General features: G+C 44.6%; 1 protein-coding gene across 1 annotated transcript in view; it reads right to left on the reverse strand.

The window, feature by feature from the left end:
- SLC35F3 (solute carrier family 35 member F3) overlaps positions 1 to 17,631 on the reverse strand; it is a 108,159-nt gene that overhangs the window by 40,851 nt on the left and 49,677 nt on the right. The gene's annotated exons all lie outside the window — the stretch shown is intronic.

Raw genomic sequence — 17,631 nt, forward strand, 5'->3', positions numbered from 1 at the left:
TCAAAGAGCTGTGAGTCAGTGGCCTCACTTGCTAGTTCTGTTGATACCCCGGAGCATCATCATTCACACCGAGTTACCTGGATGCCTGCATTTGGAAGGGCCAGGCATTCTCTCACCCCCACCTCTGTCTGGAGTTACAGTAACCCCTCCTTTTCCCCACTAGTCTTTTGAATTCTTTGACACAAGAGGCATGATCACAATCAAAGGCACTTTGCTTTCTCTTTTACATCTTCCAACATTGTCCAGGCCACTAGAACAGTCCAGGCACACAGAAAGAGCTCCATTTACATGTGCCAGATGCATGAATCCTATCTGAAACCAAACTGACAGTTCCAGTAACCACTCACACAGGGAGATGAAGAGTGCGGAGGAAATATTTATGTGGAACATGAGCAGGAGTAGATGGAGGGGCAGCCACGTGCTGTGTGGCAAACAGTTGTCTTGTGCATAGACACAGAAGTCAGACACATCTGGGCTTGAATTCTGCCCTTACCACCTCCTAGCTGTGAGATCTTGGGAAAGTTCATTTTCCTCTCTGAGCCTCCATTTTGTCATCTACAAAATGGAGATAATAACACCTATCTTAAAAAGTTATTATCAGGGCAGGCACAGTAGCTCACGTCTATAATCTCAACACTTTGGGAGGCCAAGGCGGGAGGATTGCTTGAGCCCAGGAGTCCAAGACCAGCCTGGGCAACATAGTGAGACCCACCTTTGCAAGAAGTTTAAAAAATTAGTCAGGTATGGTGGTGTGCACCTGTAGTCCCAACTACTCCTGGGGCTGAGGTGGGAGGATTGCTTGAGCCCAGGAGTTTGAGGCTGCAATGAGCTATGATTGCACCACCGCACTCCAGCCTGGGTGAGAGAACGAGACCTTCTCTCAAAAAAAAATCTCATTTGATAATGTGTCTAAAGATTCCTGACATGTAATAAGAGCCCCAAAAGTGATATTGGTACTACAAGTACTCTTTACTATGATAATTAAAAAGTCCTAGGTACCAAGGGTGATCATTCTCATGCTGTAATGTTTGTGCATTACAATTTTTTTCCCTGTCACCATTTCCACTGCAGAGTGCCTGTGTGTTGTCTACTGGTGATAAGAGCTGCGATGATTGATTATCCAGGCCCGTATTCTCTGTTATGCGGGATTCTCCCTCTTTTAATGATTCTTCCTTCCCAACGATTCTAGAATTCAGCTATCTTTCAGTAGCAGCCAACATTATGCAGTCCATTAAATCTACCTCTTGTTAGGATCCATCTGCCTTAGGAACAACTGGACCAATCCAAGTATCTTTTGGTTTGCAGTGCTATTTTGCATTCCACAATGACTTCAACAAAGCATCAGGTGGACTTAAACCCAGGGCTGCTAATTAGCAGTGAGTTGCACAATTGTTTATTCTTAGTTACTTGTGGATGGAGAAAATGACAGTAATGATCACAAAATACCTGTCTTTTGTGTTTAAAGAATACTTTTTGGGTAAAGCATAAGAAGGAAAGGTAGTTTGTTAAAAAATCATTCCTGGGGCCAGGCACGGTGGCTCACGCCTGCAATCCCAGAACTTTGGAAGGCTGAGGCGGGTGGATCACGAGATCAGGAGATCGAGACCATCCTGGCTAACATGGTGAAACCCTGTCTCTACTAAAAATACAAAAAATTAGCCAGGAGTGGTGGCGGGTGCCTGTAGTCCGAGCTACTCAGGTGGCTAAGGCAGGAGAATGGCATGAACCCAGGAGGCGGAACTTGCAGTGAGCCGAGATTGCACCACTGCACTCAGCCTGGGTGACAGAGCGAGACTCCGTCTCAAAAAAGAAAAATAATAATAAAAAAATAAAAATAAAAAAAATCATTCCTACAAAATCAAAATTTGGCTTATGCTCATGTGCACATTGGTTTGGCCCAGCCTGATGGGAGTTGGCCATGGAGTCAGTCATCCCTCAGGAAGTGTGCTTCGGGGCCCTGAACTCCTGGGATAAAGAGGCGCATTCCTTCACTGTCCCTGAATGGAGATGGAGGTGGGACATTTTCACCAATCCCATGGCCCTGATGCCACCCATGTGCTCACTCAAAGACTAACATCCAAGGCAGTTTCTGGGTGGCAAGAAGTGTTTTTCTTTGTTTCTTTTAAGAAAGAACAGCATCTCGTGGTTTGGCATAATCTTCAAGAAATAATCTAGTTCTCCAGGTTCTCTTTCTAGTCTTTTTTGTATAGAACTTCAGGAGGGGAGACTTCACAATCACCTTTAATAACCCATTCCCCAAGGATCATTGTCACAACTATTGGTTTATGCACTAAAATAGCCTGTCAGAAAGGATGGTGGCCTGGCTCACTGCAACCTTTAACGTAATGTGTGTACAAGAACCACCCATGCCAATGCCAGGCCCAGAGAGGAGGAGCTCGGATTTGGGTCAGAAGCTAAATTCAAGTCCTTAGAGAAGCGAGGGGAGCTTTTGAGTGGGGAGTGCAAACAGAACATCAAAAAGAACTAGGCAAGAGCAGCTCACACTTGCATGGAACCAGTTTTCTTTTGGCGGTGCTCTGCCATCTTTCATTCTCCCCCAGCTGGTCAAGGGAGACACACCTGGCCACTGGGAGATCTCCCACATGGGTAAGGCCCTCCCCAGCAAGGCTAAGTGTAAGTTCAGCTGGGTTCCAGGATAAGCAGCCTGGTTAGACAGCAAGGGAAGGCCCTGCTCTGGGCTGTGAGTGGGGCTGTCCTCTGAGGTCAGACCCAGGCCAAGGGCAGGGGTGTGAGAAGACCACCAAGTTTAGGGTCCAGCCCCATTTGTATCATGTACTAAGGACATAGGAGGGGCCTAGAGGCTCACACACACCATTAGCAGGTAGATCAGATAAGCACTGGAGACTCTAGTCCCGGCTAGCAATAGAGACTGAGTATTAGCCTGGTGGGTCTGCTGCACACTTATTTATTCCTCCAAACTGAGCACAGCAGTAGCTGTCTGGTGAAGGATTATGGCTATTTCTTTCCTGCAGAGTGACTAACAGGCGCTGTGTGCATCTGGGCACAATGATGCCGGAGGGTGTTGAGAGAGGCCTTTGTTCCATCTGGCAGCTCACTCCACAGGGCTGTGAGACAGGATCCCACTCCGCAAGATGTACCAGGGCACATGCGTGCTTTGGAAAAAAACACAGAGCTAAAGCTGAGCCTCAGCCTCACAGCCATGGCGTGTTCCTCGCTCCCTGACCGGGGCTGCAGCTCTGACAGTGATTTGACACGATGAAGAACAGATGAGCGTGTGGTTGATTGGGCCTTCACAATGCACTCTACTCCCGAGACAAAGTAAACAGAAGTCTTCACATGAGCTCGATACGGTTGATTCACAGGATCTGACAGCACAGGGCATCTCTTTCCAAGCGAAAGGTGGAGCCATTTGAAGGTCACCTTGGAGGTGTGGGTTAGTCACCATTTATTATAGACCCCTTTCCACTTCAAGAGCAAAACTGAGTTGCCGACTTTGTTTGCGTAGATTTATCCCATGATGTATGTCTCAGGATTCTATTTTAAACTACCAGCTATTTTGCTGTTGTTGTTCTGAGATGTTTTGAAAAGTCTGTTTTAACATCTTGTTACATCTCTGTGTTTCCAATGAAAAAGTGTGCATAGTAGTTGATCCATTCTCCTCTGCCAAATGGGTACAAAGAGGAAACAAGGGCTGCGAACTTGTGTGTCTGGGTCTGCCTGGGATGCCATAAGGAGGCACCACAGACTGGGGGCTTAACACATTCTTATTTGCTCACAATTTGGAAGCTAGACATCTGAGATGAAGGTGTCGGCAGTGCTGTTTCTTCTGGGCTTCTCTCCTTTGCTTGTAGATGGCCATCTTCTCACCGTGTCTTCCTACCATCACCCTTCCGTGTCCTCATCTCTTCTTATAGGCACACCCGTCAGACTGGATCAGGGCCCACCCTTAGGACCTCACTTTTACCTAATTACTTCTGTAAAGACCTATCTCCAAATGCAGTTACATTCTGAAGTAGTGGGGATTAGGGCTTCAGCATATTGAGCAAGGGGGGACACAATTTAGCCCATAACACTCATATAAGAACACAGCAGGCTGGGAAGGTGTACCCTCTGCTGACTTACACCTTCAGGAAGGCGTGCCCTCTGCTGACCTCCGCCTTCAGGAAGGCGTGCCCTCTGCTGACCTCCGCCTTCAGGAAGGCGTACCCTCTGCTGACCTCCGCCTTCAGGAAGGCGTGCCCTCTGCTGACCTCCGCCTTCAGGAAGGCGTGCCCTCTGCTGACCTCCGCCTTCAGGAAGGCGTGCAGCATGGAACCCAAGCTGCCATGCAGGATCCACCACCCTTCATATTGGAGCCCCAGCTGGTGGACACAGAACTTCAGTATTCTGGTTGGGATGAGGGTGGAGTAGTAAGTCAGTCAGGCAGGATCTATAGTCATACTTGGGTTCAAATCCTGCCTGTGAAAAATGACAAGTTGTTCAATCTCTCTGAGCCTCAGTTTCCCCATTTTCAAAAGGAACACAGTCATTGTACTTACCTCTTAGGATGACTGTGTGGTGGAAGTGAGACAGAGTATGCACATGTGCTTAGCACCAGCACCTGGTGAGGGCTCAGAAATGTGGCTCTTCATAACGACATGCAAAGTAAAGACTGTCTTGACTTTCGGAGAATCATCCCAGGGTGTGAAAGCGCCTCGTTACCGTGCTTCCTGTGTTTAATTCAGCTTTACCCAGCCATCTTCTTGTTCTACCCACACTCCTTGCTGAAGGCTGTCAAGCTCAATTAATACTGCACTGTGACTTCCTGGTCACTTGGGTTACTCTTCTCTCCATTTGCTTCCAATAAACAGAAAGCCGGTTTCAGCTACAGAGTGAATTTATCTAATGATGATTCTCAGTAGAAAGGTTAAAACAGCCATTAGTTACTGTAATTATAGCCCCTTCTCTGTATCGCCAATGTGCTTAGGCATCTGAAAGCAGATGGTCAGCAAGAATGAGGAGATAAAGTTTAGGAGGAAGACTATTTGTTGCCCAAAATGATTTGGTAGACCCCCTCGTTTTGGGGGAAGCCATGGGCTGAGAAGGAAGCAGGAATGTTCTTTAATGTGCAACGGATTGAAGCCAATGAAGCATCTTTGCCATTGAAATATTAATATGATCTGTAAGAGAAAGGAAGGCAAGTGGCCCCTGGTGGATTAGGGTAGGGCTCTGTGTGGCTCTCGTGTGAGGCTCAAAGGCCAGAGAGGAGCAGACCTCTCTAGCTAGTTGAACCATGAGTCACTGAATGAGCCAGGTTCCAATTTATGTAGCCATTGCCAAGTGTGATCATTTGTTACCTGAATTGAGTTATCCTATCTGATATGCTGCCAGTACAGGAAAGTCCAACTAATGTGCTTGTGAAAGAAAAACACATCCCTAATTTGATGGGATGGAGAAAACATAATGAATGGAGCAAAGCCAGAGTCTGAGAAAAGAACCCTAAATGGGACCAATTCACAAATCAGCATTTTTTAGTTTTTATTCTCCACTGTGAGGCAGTCTTTGGCCATAATCATTTTTTCTATTCTAGACCCACCCCGTAAGCAGCCAACCCAAGTCCACTCCACAGGCAGCCTGGTATTTCCCAGATGTTTTGCCCATGTTCACTCGGGCTCTGGGCTCCTAGCCCTCCACCATCTCAGTGAGGTTCTCCACTTCCCACCATCTGGGAAGGTCTGTTTGAACACCACGTGGGTGTTCTTCTCTGGCTCACTGACACACTCAGCTCCTGGCTCTCTGTCCCTCACTCTCTGGGCCCTCAGCCTAGCAGGGAGTCAAAAACTAAGCCTCATGTTTGTCTCCCCTCTGTCTTCCCATTTCTGTTTTAAAACCCACCTGAAAACTGCTATGGACTGAATTTGTGTGCCTCCTGTGAAAGGGCAATAAATCTGGGGACCCCAAAATCACTAACCTAAAGGGAAAAGTCAAGCTGGGAAGTGTTCAGGGAAAAACCTGCCTCCCACTCTATTCAGCCACCCCTCTGCTCCCTGAGATAAATGCATATCCGATTGCCTCCTTTGGAGAGGTTCATCAGAAACTCAAAAGAATGTAACCATTTGTCTCTTGTCTACCTATGACCTGGAAGTCCCCTCCCCACTTCCAGTTGTCCTGCCTTTGCTTCGAGTCGTCCCACCTTTCCAGACCAAACCAATGTTCATATGACATATATTAATTGATGTCTCATGTTTCTCTAAAATGTATAAAACCAAGCTGTGCTCGAACCACCTTGGGCACATGTCATCAGGACCTCGTGAGGCTGTGTCAGAAGCACACATCCTTCACTTTGGCAAAATAAACTTCCTAAATTGACTGAGACCTGTCTCTGATATTCAGGGTTCACACCCCCAAAATTCATATGTTGAATCCTAACCCCCAGTGTGATGGTAACAGAGACGGCACCTTTGGAAGGTGATGAGGTCATGGCGTTGGGGCCCTCATGGTGGGATTAACGCCCTGTAAGAGAGACAAAAGAGAGCTTGCTCTCTCTCTCTGCCTTGTAAGGGTACAAGAAGACAGCTCTCTGTGAACCAGGAAATAGGTCCTCATCAGACACTGGATCTGCTAACACCTTGATCTTGAACTTCCCAGCCTCCAGAACTGTGAGAAGTGCATATTTGTTGTCAAAGCCACCCAGTCTATGGTCATTTGTTAGAGCAACCGGAAAAGGCTAAGACAGAGGCCAATCAAGTCCCACAAAAAGTTATCTTAGGAGAAAGAAATGTGAATGACAACTCAGCTTTAGTCTGTTTTTTTGTTTGTTTGTTTGTTTTTTTGTTTTTTTTTGAGACAGAGTCTTGCTTTGTTGCCTAGGCTGGAGTGCAGTGGTGCGATCTTAGCTTACTGCAATCTCTGCCTCCCAGGTTCAAGCAATTCTTGTGCTTCAGCCTCCTGAGTAGCTGGGACTACAGGCACATGCCATTGCACCAGGCTAATTTTTGTATTTTTGGTAGAGACAGGGTTTCACCACATTGGCCAGGCTGGTCTCAAAATCCTGACCTCAAGTGGTCACCAGCCTTGGCCTCCCAAAGGGCTGGGATTACAGGCATGAGCCACCGCACCCGGCCCTTTTATTTTTTTATTTTTTCCTTTTTTTTTTTTTTTGAGATGGGGTCTTGCTTTATTGCCCAGGCTGGAGGGCAGTGGCGTGATCATGGCTCACTGCAGCCTCCAACCCCCAGGCTCAGGCAATCCTCCCACCTCAGCCTCCTGAGTAGGTGAGACCTCAAGCGCATGCCACTATGCCTGGCTAATTTTGTATTTTTTATAGAGATGAGGTTTCACCATGTTGCCCAGGCTGGTTGTGAACTCCTGGGCTTAAGCCATCTTCCCTCCTTAGCTTCCCAAACAACTGGGATTACAGGCGTGAACCACCGCGCCCAGTCGTTTTAGCCTTTCTCTTTCCCAAATGATGCAGCACGTCCTCCTTTTAGAGTTAATAACTTATTTGTCAGCCATTTCCTCTCTCATTTTGCAGTGTCGTTTGCCTTCCAGAAAACAAATATAAAACCGTCAGTCTTGTTTGTCCCAGTTTCTAGCCACAGTGTATTGCTGCGTCCTTGCAGGCATACCATTTCTACTTGGTTATGATGAGAGAACAATAGGAATCTGTATTGAAGTTGATAGAGAGGGTGGGAGGAAACAGTGGCACCCTTTGTTGTGTATTTTCTTTAGTAAAGTTCAATTAGCATTTCGTAAGACTTTGGGCTAGAACACAAACCCACTTCCAATGCCAATAATTCAGAAGAGTACTAAAGTAAAGGGCCAGAAATGTAGAAAACGTTTTTCTACCTATGCAGCACTGATGTAAAGATGCCTGTGAGTCATGCTGAGATGGCCAGTGTGTCTGGATAAAGGGACTCCCCTTCGGGCTAGAGATACTGGCTATAGCACACGGCTGTTTGGTGAGCTGCCTCTCTTCCAAAGCTTCCTAACCAGAAAACAATGACGTCTGACAAGTGCGGTCCAGCAGCCTCCAAACCATGCCGCCCTATCTCCACCTCACCGATTTCACTGCCTGCTGGCCTCTCCCCATGACCTTCATCCAGAGGGACAGGGAGGACATTCCCCCCAACCCCCAGCCTACCACTGGCCACACAGAGCCCTGGTAGCTGGATTTAGTTTCTCTCATTGGACTGTGGATGATGGTTTTGTGAAGAGTCAAGGGCTGGGATGACATTAGAGAAGAGCGCCATCATCCCTGTGAGAATGGCTCTGGTCTTTCCCCTTTCCTCTTAAACAATTGAGAAATTGCGATTTTAAGTTATGAGTGTTCAGAGAAAGCCCAGCATTGAGGGGAAAGGAACACCCCCAAACACCCCCTGGGGGCCCACATCAGCTCCTCTTGCTCTTCACCTGCCGTCACTGTTGATGCCAGTGGCAACAGGCCAGATGCTGGGCACCAAACGTTATTTATAACAAGGCCCTAGCTGGATTCCATTAACATCCAAATAAGAGTGTTCCTCATTTTTCATTTAATAAAATCCCTACCTATTTTTCTGCATGACACTTTATTGCACCTGCCAGGCCTGCAAGTCATTTATAGAGCAGAAATACAGGCATAGAAAGTGACCTGCCCGGAGACTAAGTCTGCTTGAATGAGAGCTGTCACAATAGAGAGGTGTGTTCTGTTTGTTCTTCCGTGCATAATCCTCCATGTTAATTTCCAGTTATCTCCTCTGTCTCAGGCACTGGGTCAGATCCTGGTGATAGATATGGATCAACAGGACACAGCTCCCGTCTTTATGAGGCTTTCTACTTAGTTAAAGTCCATGCACGATACGCTTTAATGTTAGCTAGAATGTGTACTCTGCCTTATACACAGTAGAGGGATACTAGGAGGGTCTCCCACCCTCAGCTGCCCAGCACCGGCTCTGCTACACGACCTTGTGTGACCTCCTCTAGCTTCTAAGTCTCTCTGTTCTGAACATGCACAGATTCTGGTGAATGAGTCTCACTGTGGATAAGAAAAGACAGGCATTCAGAGCTTATCTCAGGTCCATAGCTGCATCATGTTGGACGACCAGAAATATACTAGATTTCAGCATTTCTGAAATCGAAGAGGCTTAATTTAGCATTTCTTTCTTTACAGACTGGCTATAATGAGAATTTGTCCTGATTTCTGTTGCATTAAAATATCCTACTTAATTAACCGTAAAAAGGGGGTGATAAAATGCTGAGTTGATGACCATTACTAGGTCTCATAACAACTACCTGCCCTCCCCCAATATTGCCTCATGTATGATTAAGAGTCTGGGCTCTGGGCTTGGACCACCTGAGCTCATCTTCTGACTCTTTCATTTCATAGCTGTGTTGTGTTGCGCAAAGGATGAAAGTTGCTGGTGCCTCAGTCTTATATGGAAATGAGGAAAATAAAGGTACCTACTCTACTGAGTTCTTATTTGGTTTACATTATTTAATATGTGCACAGTGCTTAGAATAGTACCTGGCACATATTAATACTAAATAAATATTAGCTAGCAGCAGCAGCAGCATCTTCTGTGCTATATCTATATCTATCTATCTATCTATCTATCTATCTATATTTATTTATTTTTCAATACTTACTAATGATGTTTCATTTATGAGTTGACCTGGTGGGAGAACATACTGCAGGCAAACTGACTATCTGAGGTCAGGACCTGAGTGACGTGTGTGTGTGTGTTTCAGTACATGTGTTTTGTGTGTGTGTGTGTGTGTGTATCTGTCTGTCTGTCTGTCTATCTATCTATCTATCTATCTATCTATCTACCTACCTACCTACCTACCTACTTACAAGCCCACCCACCCATCTATCTATCTCAGCTGATGTAGGAGTTTTGATCATCTCTCTGTCTCTGCAATATTGAGAAAAGAATCTGTGTTCTCTTAACTAGGGGTGACATAAAATAAGGAATTTAGGGGAATGAAATTGGTATCTTAATGAATGAGATATAGGCTGAGTATCCCTTATCCAAAATGCTTGGGACCAGAAGTATTTTGAATTTCTAATTTTTTTTTAATTTTTTATTTTGGGATGTTTGCATATACACATTATCTCAGGGGATGGAGCCCAAGTCTAAACTAGAAAACCATTTATGTTTCTGATACATCTTGTACACATAGCCTGAGGGTAATTTTCTACAATATTTAAAATAATTTTGTGCATGTAACAAAGCTTTGACTACATTTTGACTGTGACCCATCAAAAGAGGTCAGGTGTGAAATTTTCCACTTGGGTCTTGTTGGTGCTCAAAAACCTTCTGATTTGAAGCATTTCAGATTTTGGATTTTCTGATGAGTGAGGCTTTCAGAAGGATTTGCTGCAATATATGTCACAAGGTGGCGAGGGTCTGGAATAGAATAGGAGTGGGTGGGAATGCGGTATATGAAGAAAGAAGTAGGGCATTGATGGAGAACTCATTCTTTTTCATTTAATGCAAATAAAATCCCTCTCTAGTATTCTGCATGGCATTTTTTGTTCTTTGGCATCCTCCAAGCCTGCATACCATTTATAAGACAGAAATAGAGTCCTTGAAATGCAGAATTCTGTCTGCTTTTGTATGCAACATTGAAGATTAATGTTTGTGAGGACTAGATAGACAAGGACTAGGGGCAAAGTCACCAGCCAGGGTGTTCTTCCTCAGCGGTTGGAATGTGCACCATCAAACTCGCCTTGGCTTGAATGGCTTTTCCAAGTTTGGTTAGGAGATGAGCAGAGAAGTGCATTATCCTACTGTCAGCAGGGAGCCCTGGCCCCTCATGCCCTGGCCTTGGTGTGCTCACTCACAGACATTCCTCTTTCCTGAAGTTACTATGCAGGGATCCCACTTGACAATTGATTATGTGCCGTTTTCTGTGAAATTTCTCGAGTTTCTTTGTAATGTTTTGCATGTCTCTATGTAGTTGTTTTCCTAAATGGATGATCCTTTCCCTGGAAATACCAGACCATGTCTTATACCATTTGGTATCTTCTCCCATCTTCCCTAATGCCTGTACCAGTGTCTCTATGTGTCACAGCACTGAGAAGGCAACGAATAATCCACAAAAACCAGGCCGATGAATTAAAAATCTCTTTGGTGACACTGAATACACAGACTGTGCAGCGTGTTGGTGAAATGGAGAAGGAGTTGAAGACCTCACAGAATGGTTTTTTAATTAAGACTTTTGTATTTGTTCTCCAGCTGCTTGGAAATTCCAATAAGACAGTTTTAATTAGAACCAATGTTCACATTTCCCCCTGAGAACTATCAACATTTTGCTAACCCCCATTTTTAAGAATCAAGCTATGAAGACAATAGATAACTTACTCTGTATCTGTTTTTCCTTTTAAAAGTGGAGTTCAATGCATGTGATTTTTTTTTTTTTTTAACCAAAACACTATCCTAGCATGTGGTCTATTTTGTACACAAATGCTACCATGTGCAGCATGTAATGAGTACGAAGTCCACAGTCACTTGCGCTGGTCAGTCTTACCTTTTGCTTCATCTGGATGCCTCCAGGAGCTGGGTTGTGGCACCCTCATGCAGAGGGACTTCCCAGACTGTATGTATTCCTCCCAAGCCCCCAAGTGTCCTAAAAATAATTTCATAAATCCTCCATCAAGTCCCCATTTCTCTGTTCAGATGCTCCCCATTCCTTCCCTGTTCCAGACCCTCAACACCTTGTGCATGATGAATTGTAGCAATCCTTCTGAAGGCCTCCCAGCCATCCAGCCCTCGCCTGACTTCTTGTGAAGTCTTGCATCATTTAGAATCTGTATCACATAATTTACAATTCAAACTTTCACCATCCTGAAAGATGGAGTATGATTTCATGACAGCAGGATATGTTTCTGGCCTTCCTGCTGTCTCTTGAAAAATGCTGAGCACAAACCTAGGTTCTTGGCTACTCCAGACAAGGGGGCAGGATGGATGGCTGGAATTGCAGGGAGGCCCGTGGGAGGGGTGTTGCCTGGGCCTGCACCCCCTGTACCCCCTGCACCACTCATACCAGAGTGGGCCTTTCTGGGCAGTCATCAATAAAGAAAGTCAAAGAAAGCCATCACCAAGGTTCTGAAGACTTATAGGCAATAGCCTGTATAAGGTAGGTAAAAATAAGTAGACATAGCTGGCAGTCAGACATCTGGGTTTGGAAATAATGATTCAAATCGATACACTGAAGGTAGGAGTGCCAACTCCAGAGAACCAGGCAGGGACAGCTGGAGTGAGCCCATGCTGGCAATTCCCTGAATGCAGCAGGTGTCAGATGATGACATAATGCACACATGATTCAATAAGGGAATGGGGAATACAAGGAAAAGGTGACAGAAAAGCAAGAGAGGGACCTGAGGAGCGCTGACCAGAGAGGCACTTCATGTAGCCTCATTAGTAAAGACCCCAGGGGCTGTGACTTTCCTACGAGGGCTTCCAAGTCCACCTGAGAGTTCTGATTCTGTGCAGACCCCATGGCACATCCAGGGCAATGAGTCTGCTGTCCACACTGGCTGGGAGAAGTAGCAGCCAGGCAAGAGAACAAACAAACAGGGGCAGGCAACCACCCACCAAGAGGGTATGTGGAACCAGGCAGCACGCCATTTGGAAAGCAAGTCTATATGGGAATGGTCACTATCATGGAAAGGAAAAAGAGTGGAAAAACACGAGATTTAAGAAAAATCCAATGCTGTTCTAGAAGCATCTTCAGAAAGAGCAATAAAGCTTCTTTGAGGAAGTCACAGGACACAGATTCTCTAGGGTGGAAGGGATCTTAAAGAGCACCAAGGCCAAGTCCTCATTCATCTCTTGACTTCCTTCATGACTCATCTGAAGGTGGTTGGACTGGTCTATGTCCGTACCCTACCCTCACCCCACAATCCCAATCCACCCTATCTCAGAACAATGTCAAGTGCAGGGGAGGATCACAGGTGAAGACATTACTCCAACAGTATACATGCGAAGACATTCTGGAAGTGCTACTTCTTTTTTTTTTTTTTTTTTTTTTTTTTTTTTGAGGCGGAGTCTCGCTCTGTCGCCCAGGCTGGAGTGCAGTGGCGCGATCTCGGCTCACTGCAAGCTCCGCCCCCCGGGTTCCCGCCATTCTTCTGCCTCAGCCTCCCGAGTAGCTGGGACTACAGGCGCCGCCACCATGCCCGGCTAATTTTTTTGTATTTTTAGTGGAGACGGGGTTTCATTGTGTTAGCCACTTCTTAACCTGTCTGGTCTTACAGTCTGTGGCTGAAGTGAGTTTCTCCACTTCTAGAACACTTTAGGTCTTGTTTACTGTCCTCTTTGAAAAGTCTTGTTAATAATTACCCGCTGCCCTTCTATCACTCCTACTTTTCACACCTTGGAAAATATACACAGTTCTAGAATATTCCATTAGGAGGGTCAGGTAAGGATTCTTAAATATGAACGGATTTTATCACTCTCTGGCTGTTGTCTTCACACATTTCTTTCTTTCTTTTTTTGAGACAGAGTCTCACTCTGTTGCCCAGGCTGGAGTGCAATGGCACATTCTTGGCTCACTGCAACCTCTGCATCCTGGGCTCAAATGATCCTCCTGCCTCAGCCTATCAAGTAGCTGGGACTACAGACATGCTCCACCATGCCTGGCTAATTTTTGTACTTTTTTGTAGAGACAGGGTTTTGCCATGTTCTCCAGGCTGGTCTTGAACTCCTGGACTCAAGCGATCTGCCCACCTTGGCCTCCCGAAGTGCTGGGATTACAGACGTGAGCCACTGCATCTGGCCTTGTTGTCGTCACACATTTCTTAAATGGAGCTCAATCCCTGCACTCATTAATTGAAGGTCAAGGAATTATCATTATTCACTGGGATTATGGTACCAGATTGATTTACTAGCAATATTTTAGTTTTTCTTTGTGTGCAAAGTCTATTCATGATACGATAAAACCTGAGACACAAATCTCGATGAATGAAGTTTTTGTTTTTGGCAAATGTATTATTATTAAATAACACCAATGCATAATAAATAACATTTTAAATTTTATAGCACCTTTTACATTTTCCCTGATGGGTCTCTCAAGGGACCTCACAAACACCTTTTCAATCAAAGATAACAGAAAGAGCATTATTTCTCTTTTGCAAAAGGAAAAAACTCTGAACCAGAGAAGGTGAGACATTTACTAATAATTCTGTTTTCGGTTTCTGTATTACTAGCTTCCACAAGAGTTCAGCAACAAGATTTCAAGGACTTTTCTTTTTAACTATCTGAAAATAATGAAGAATGACTCATCATACTATAGGTACCCTGCATATGCTTCAAAATAAGTGTGTTTTTTGCTCAGTTCTTGTGCCTTCCTGGACCGTCATGACAATAGGAATAAACCTATGTAGAAAGTCTATCTCAGTAGTAACCATTGGGGCCACCAAGTGGACTCGACTGACTCATATTTCCCACACATCTTTAAAATTACAGCTAGCCTCTGACTATTTTAGAAAGCCTATGATTTGAACTTCATCCGAGTTTTAACTGCAATAAAATTCCACAGGAAATGGGTTCTTTAGAACCCAAGAAGTGCACACTTAGGCTATTGCCTATAATCAGATTATTCTGCTGTTGGACCTGTGTTGCTGGAGAGAAGACGATCCCTTCTTCCCAGAGGAGGCCATGTTTTCCCATATCACAACATGCATGGAGTTGGCATTGGTCAACACTAACCCTCCTATAAGCATCATGAGGACAACTTTTGAGCAGCGTCATCAAGCCTGCCTCTCCTGGGCCACTGAAACACCTACCTCCCACCTTGACAAGCCCTGCGTCAGGCAGGCATCATCCCAGTTTGGCCTTACAAGTTGTTACACAGAACATCCTTCAAGACTGACGCCTGAAACAATCAGTTGCCTTTCTGTCTTGCAAAAAGCCTTTGCTCTCATCTCAGCTTAGAATGCCCATCCATCACAATGAAAAGGGCTGGGCCAGCACAGACCTCCAGAATGTGCAATGAGCTTTGTGGGCAATTACCACTTTCTCCAAGGGCTCTGTAGGATGAGGGTGAAGTGAATGTCATTGGAACAGTAGCATTGTGGTCTAAAAGCTGCATTCTGCCACAGATCGACATGATGAAATGCTTAATTTAGCCTACAATTATTTATCTGTATCACTGGCCATACCTCAACCACATATCCCTCAATATGTAAACAACAATAGATTTATTTGTTTTATTTCTGAGAAGATAAGCTGAGAATTCTTTATAAAGTTGTAGAATGGACCCTCTCCTTGAGGCTGGTGGCTTCCCTTTCTGAAGCCAAGATTATTTTATGACTCACTGGCAGAAGCAAAACGACTCCGAGATGTTTTCCTGGTGTGGGAGGAATTGAGGTAGGGGGCAGGTGCCAAAAATGTTGCATGGCCAAAATGAACGAAAACAAAATCCACACGTAAAAATGAAAGAAATCAGGAGGTATTAGTTTTCATGCATTAGCGAGAATTTTTAATCCTTGTAACTCAGTTTGTCCTAGAAGAGCGAGTGAACAATGGGCATGGGTGTGTGGGCTTTAATGAAGACGTGAAGGTTAGTGTTTTGGTCCATTTAGTGTTGCTATAAAGGAATACCTGAGGCTGGGGAATTTATAAAGAAAAGAGGTTTGTTTAGCTCATGGTTTGCAGGCTGTACAAGAAGCGTGGCACCAGCACCTGCTTCTGGTGAGGCCTCAGGGAGCTGCCACTCATGGCAGAAGCAGAAGGGGAGCCAGTATGTGCAGAGATCACATGGCGAGAGGGGAAGCAAGAGAGAAGGGTGGGGTGCCAGCCATTTTTTAAACAACCAGCTCTTATGAGAACTAATAGGGCGAGAACACACACATCCCAAATCCAGGAGTTCTATTCATGGGAACTAATAGGGTGACAACTCACACACCCCAGAATCTATTCATGCCCCCATGACCCAAACATCTGCCATTAGGCCCCACATCGAATAATGGGGATTGAATTTCAACATGAGATTTAGAGGTGACTGACATCCAAACTATGGCACTTAGAAATATAGCACGCTCTGCAACTCACCAAGGGGTGCCAGTTTTGGAATGTAAAGGGAGGGCAGCATGCACGCCTGGGTGGGTGGGTGGGGGTTGGGACACACTGGGCTGCAGGAAGGATGGACAGTGACCAAAACAGGTACTTTTGTCAACTTAGCATCTATTAGCCCTGCATTTGATCTTGGGCATCACTGGAAAATGTACCACCTGGTTGATCTATTCTGTTCTATTCTGCCTACTTCCCACCTTGCTTGTATAGGGAACACTTTAGACACCATCTCTCAGGAATCAAGGTTTCATAATGTCACCAGCTGTGGGAAGGGTGAGGCCCCTTTTTTGCTTCTGTTAACAGTTCAATGCCAGGAAATGGTCCTCTTCCAATTAAAATATTCCTTAAAATATTAAACTAAATATTCTTTAACATATTAAACTCAATATTGGATTTGTAAAAATATTTATACTACATGAAAGGTGAAATACAATATGCTCAACAATAAGCTTAAAAACTAGAACATTTTCAGTAACTTTGAAGACCCCATGAGCCCTTCCTTTTCCTCAATAGGCTACTATTATCATGGGCTTATATTCCCTTTATGTTTTTATAGTATGTATAATAGGTATGTACTGTGTGTGTGTGTGTGTGTGTGTAATCAACATATAGTTTAGGTCTGCAGGCCTTAAACATCACATCAGTGGAATCACACTGTATTCATCTGTCATTTGCTTTAGTTTTTTTGTCTAACACTAGGTTGTAGAGAGTCCTCCATGGAGAAGTCTATTGCCAAGGTCTGCTGATTTTCACTGCCATATGATATTCCATCGTGTGGCACATGGAACAATGGGGATCAAATTTCAACATGAGATCCCCATGTTGATATCTCAATCTGGGGTGGACATGGTAGGGCTGGTAGGAAGTGGTCAAATTACTTCCATTCCTCTGTTGGAACATTTGGGTTGCTTTTGGGTGTTCTGTTATTACAAACATTGCTGTCTGCTATGATTCTTTTTTGTACAGTTTCTTTGGATTCCAATCCATAAAAGCCTAGGATGGAATAGTCAGGTCATAAGTATATAACCATGTGATTCATATGGACGTTTTGGTCAATGATGGATTGCATATATACCGGTGGTTTCATAAGATGATAATACCGTATTTTACTGTACCTTTTCTATGTTTAGATACGTCTAGATACACAAATACTTCATTGGGTTACAGTTGCCTACAGTATTCAGTACAGTAACACGCTGCATAGGTTTGTAGCCTAGGAACAATTAGGCTATCCCATTATAACCTAGGTGTGCAGCAGGCTACACTGTTGAGGCCTGTGTAAGTACACTATATGATGTTCACACAACAACGAAATCCCCAAGGATACGTTTCTCAGAATGTATCCCCAATGTTACATGATGGAAGACTATATGTATATGATGTAAAAATGTTTTAAAAAGGAATAGTAAATATTTATCCTTCTACTGACAATAATATAGGTTCAGATGTTGCACATCCTCACCTCGCCTGATACTGGCTGCTTTATTAGTTCTGCCGTCTTGGTGGGCACAAAAAGCATAAACAGTTGGTTTTAGTTGGAGTTCGAAGATTACTACATAAGTGGAGCATTTTCTTTTTTCATGTTCGTTGGCCATTTGTGTCTTTTCTACAT

This window comes from Macaca mulatta, chromosome 1 (assembly GCF_049350105.2).
Source record: "Macaca mulatta isolate MMU2019108-1 chromosome 1, T2T-MMU8v2.0, whole genome shotgun sequence".
In the NCBI taxonomy this organism is placed as follows: domain Eukaryota; kingdom Metazoa; phylum Chordata; class Mammalia; order Primates; family Cercopithecidae; genus Macaca; species Macaca mulatta.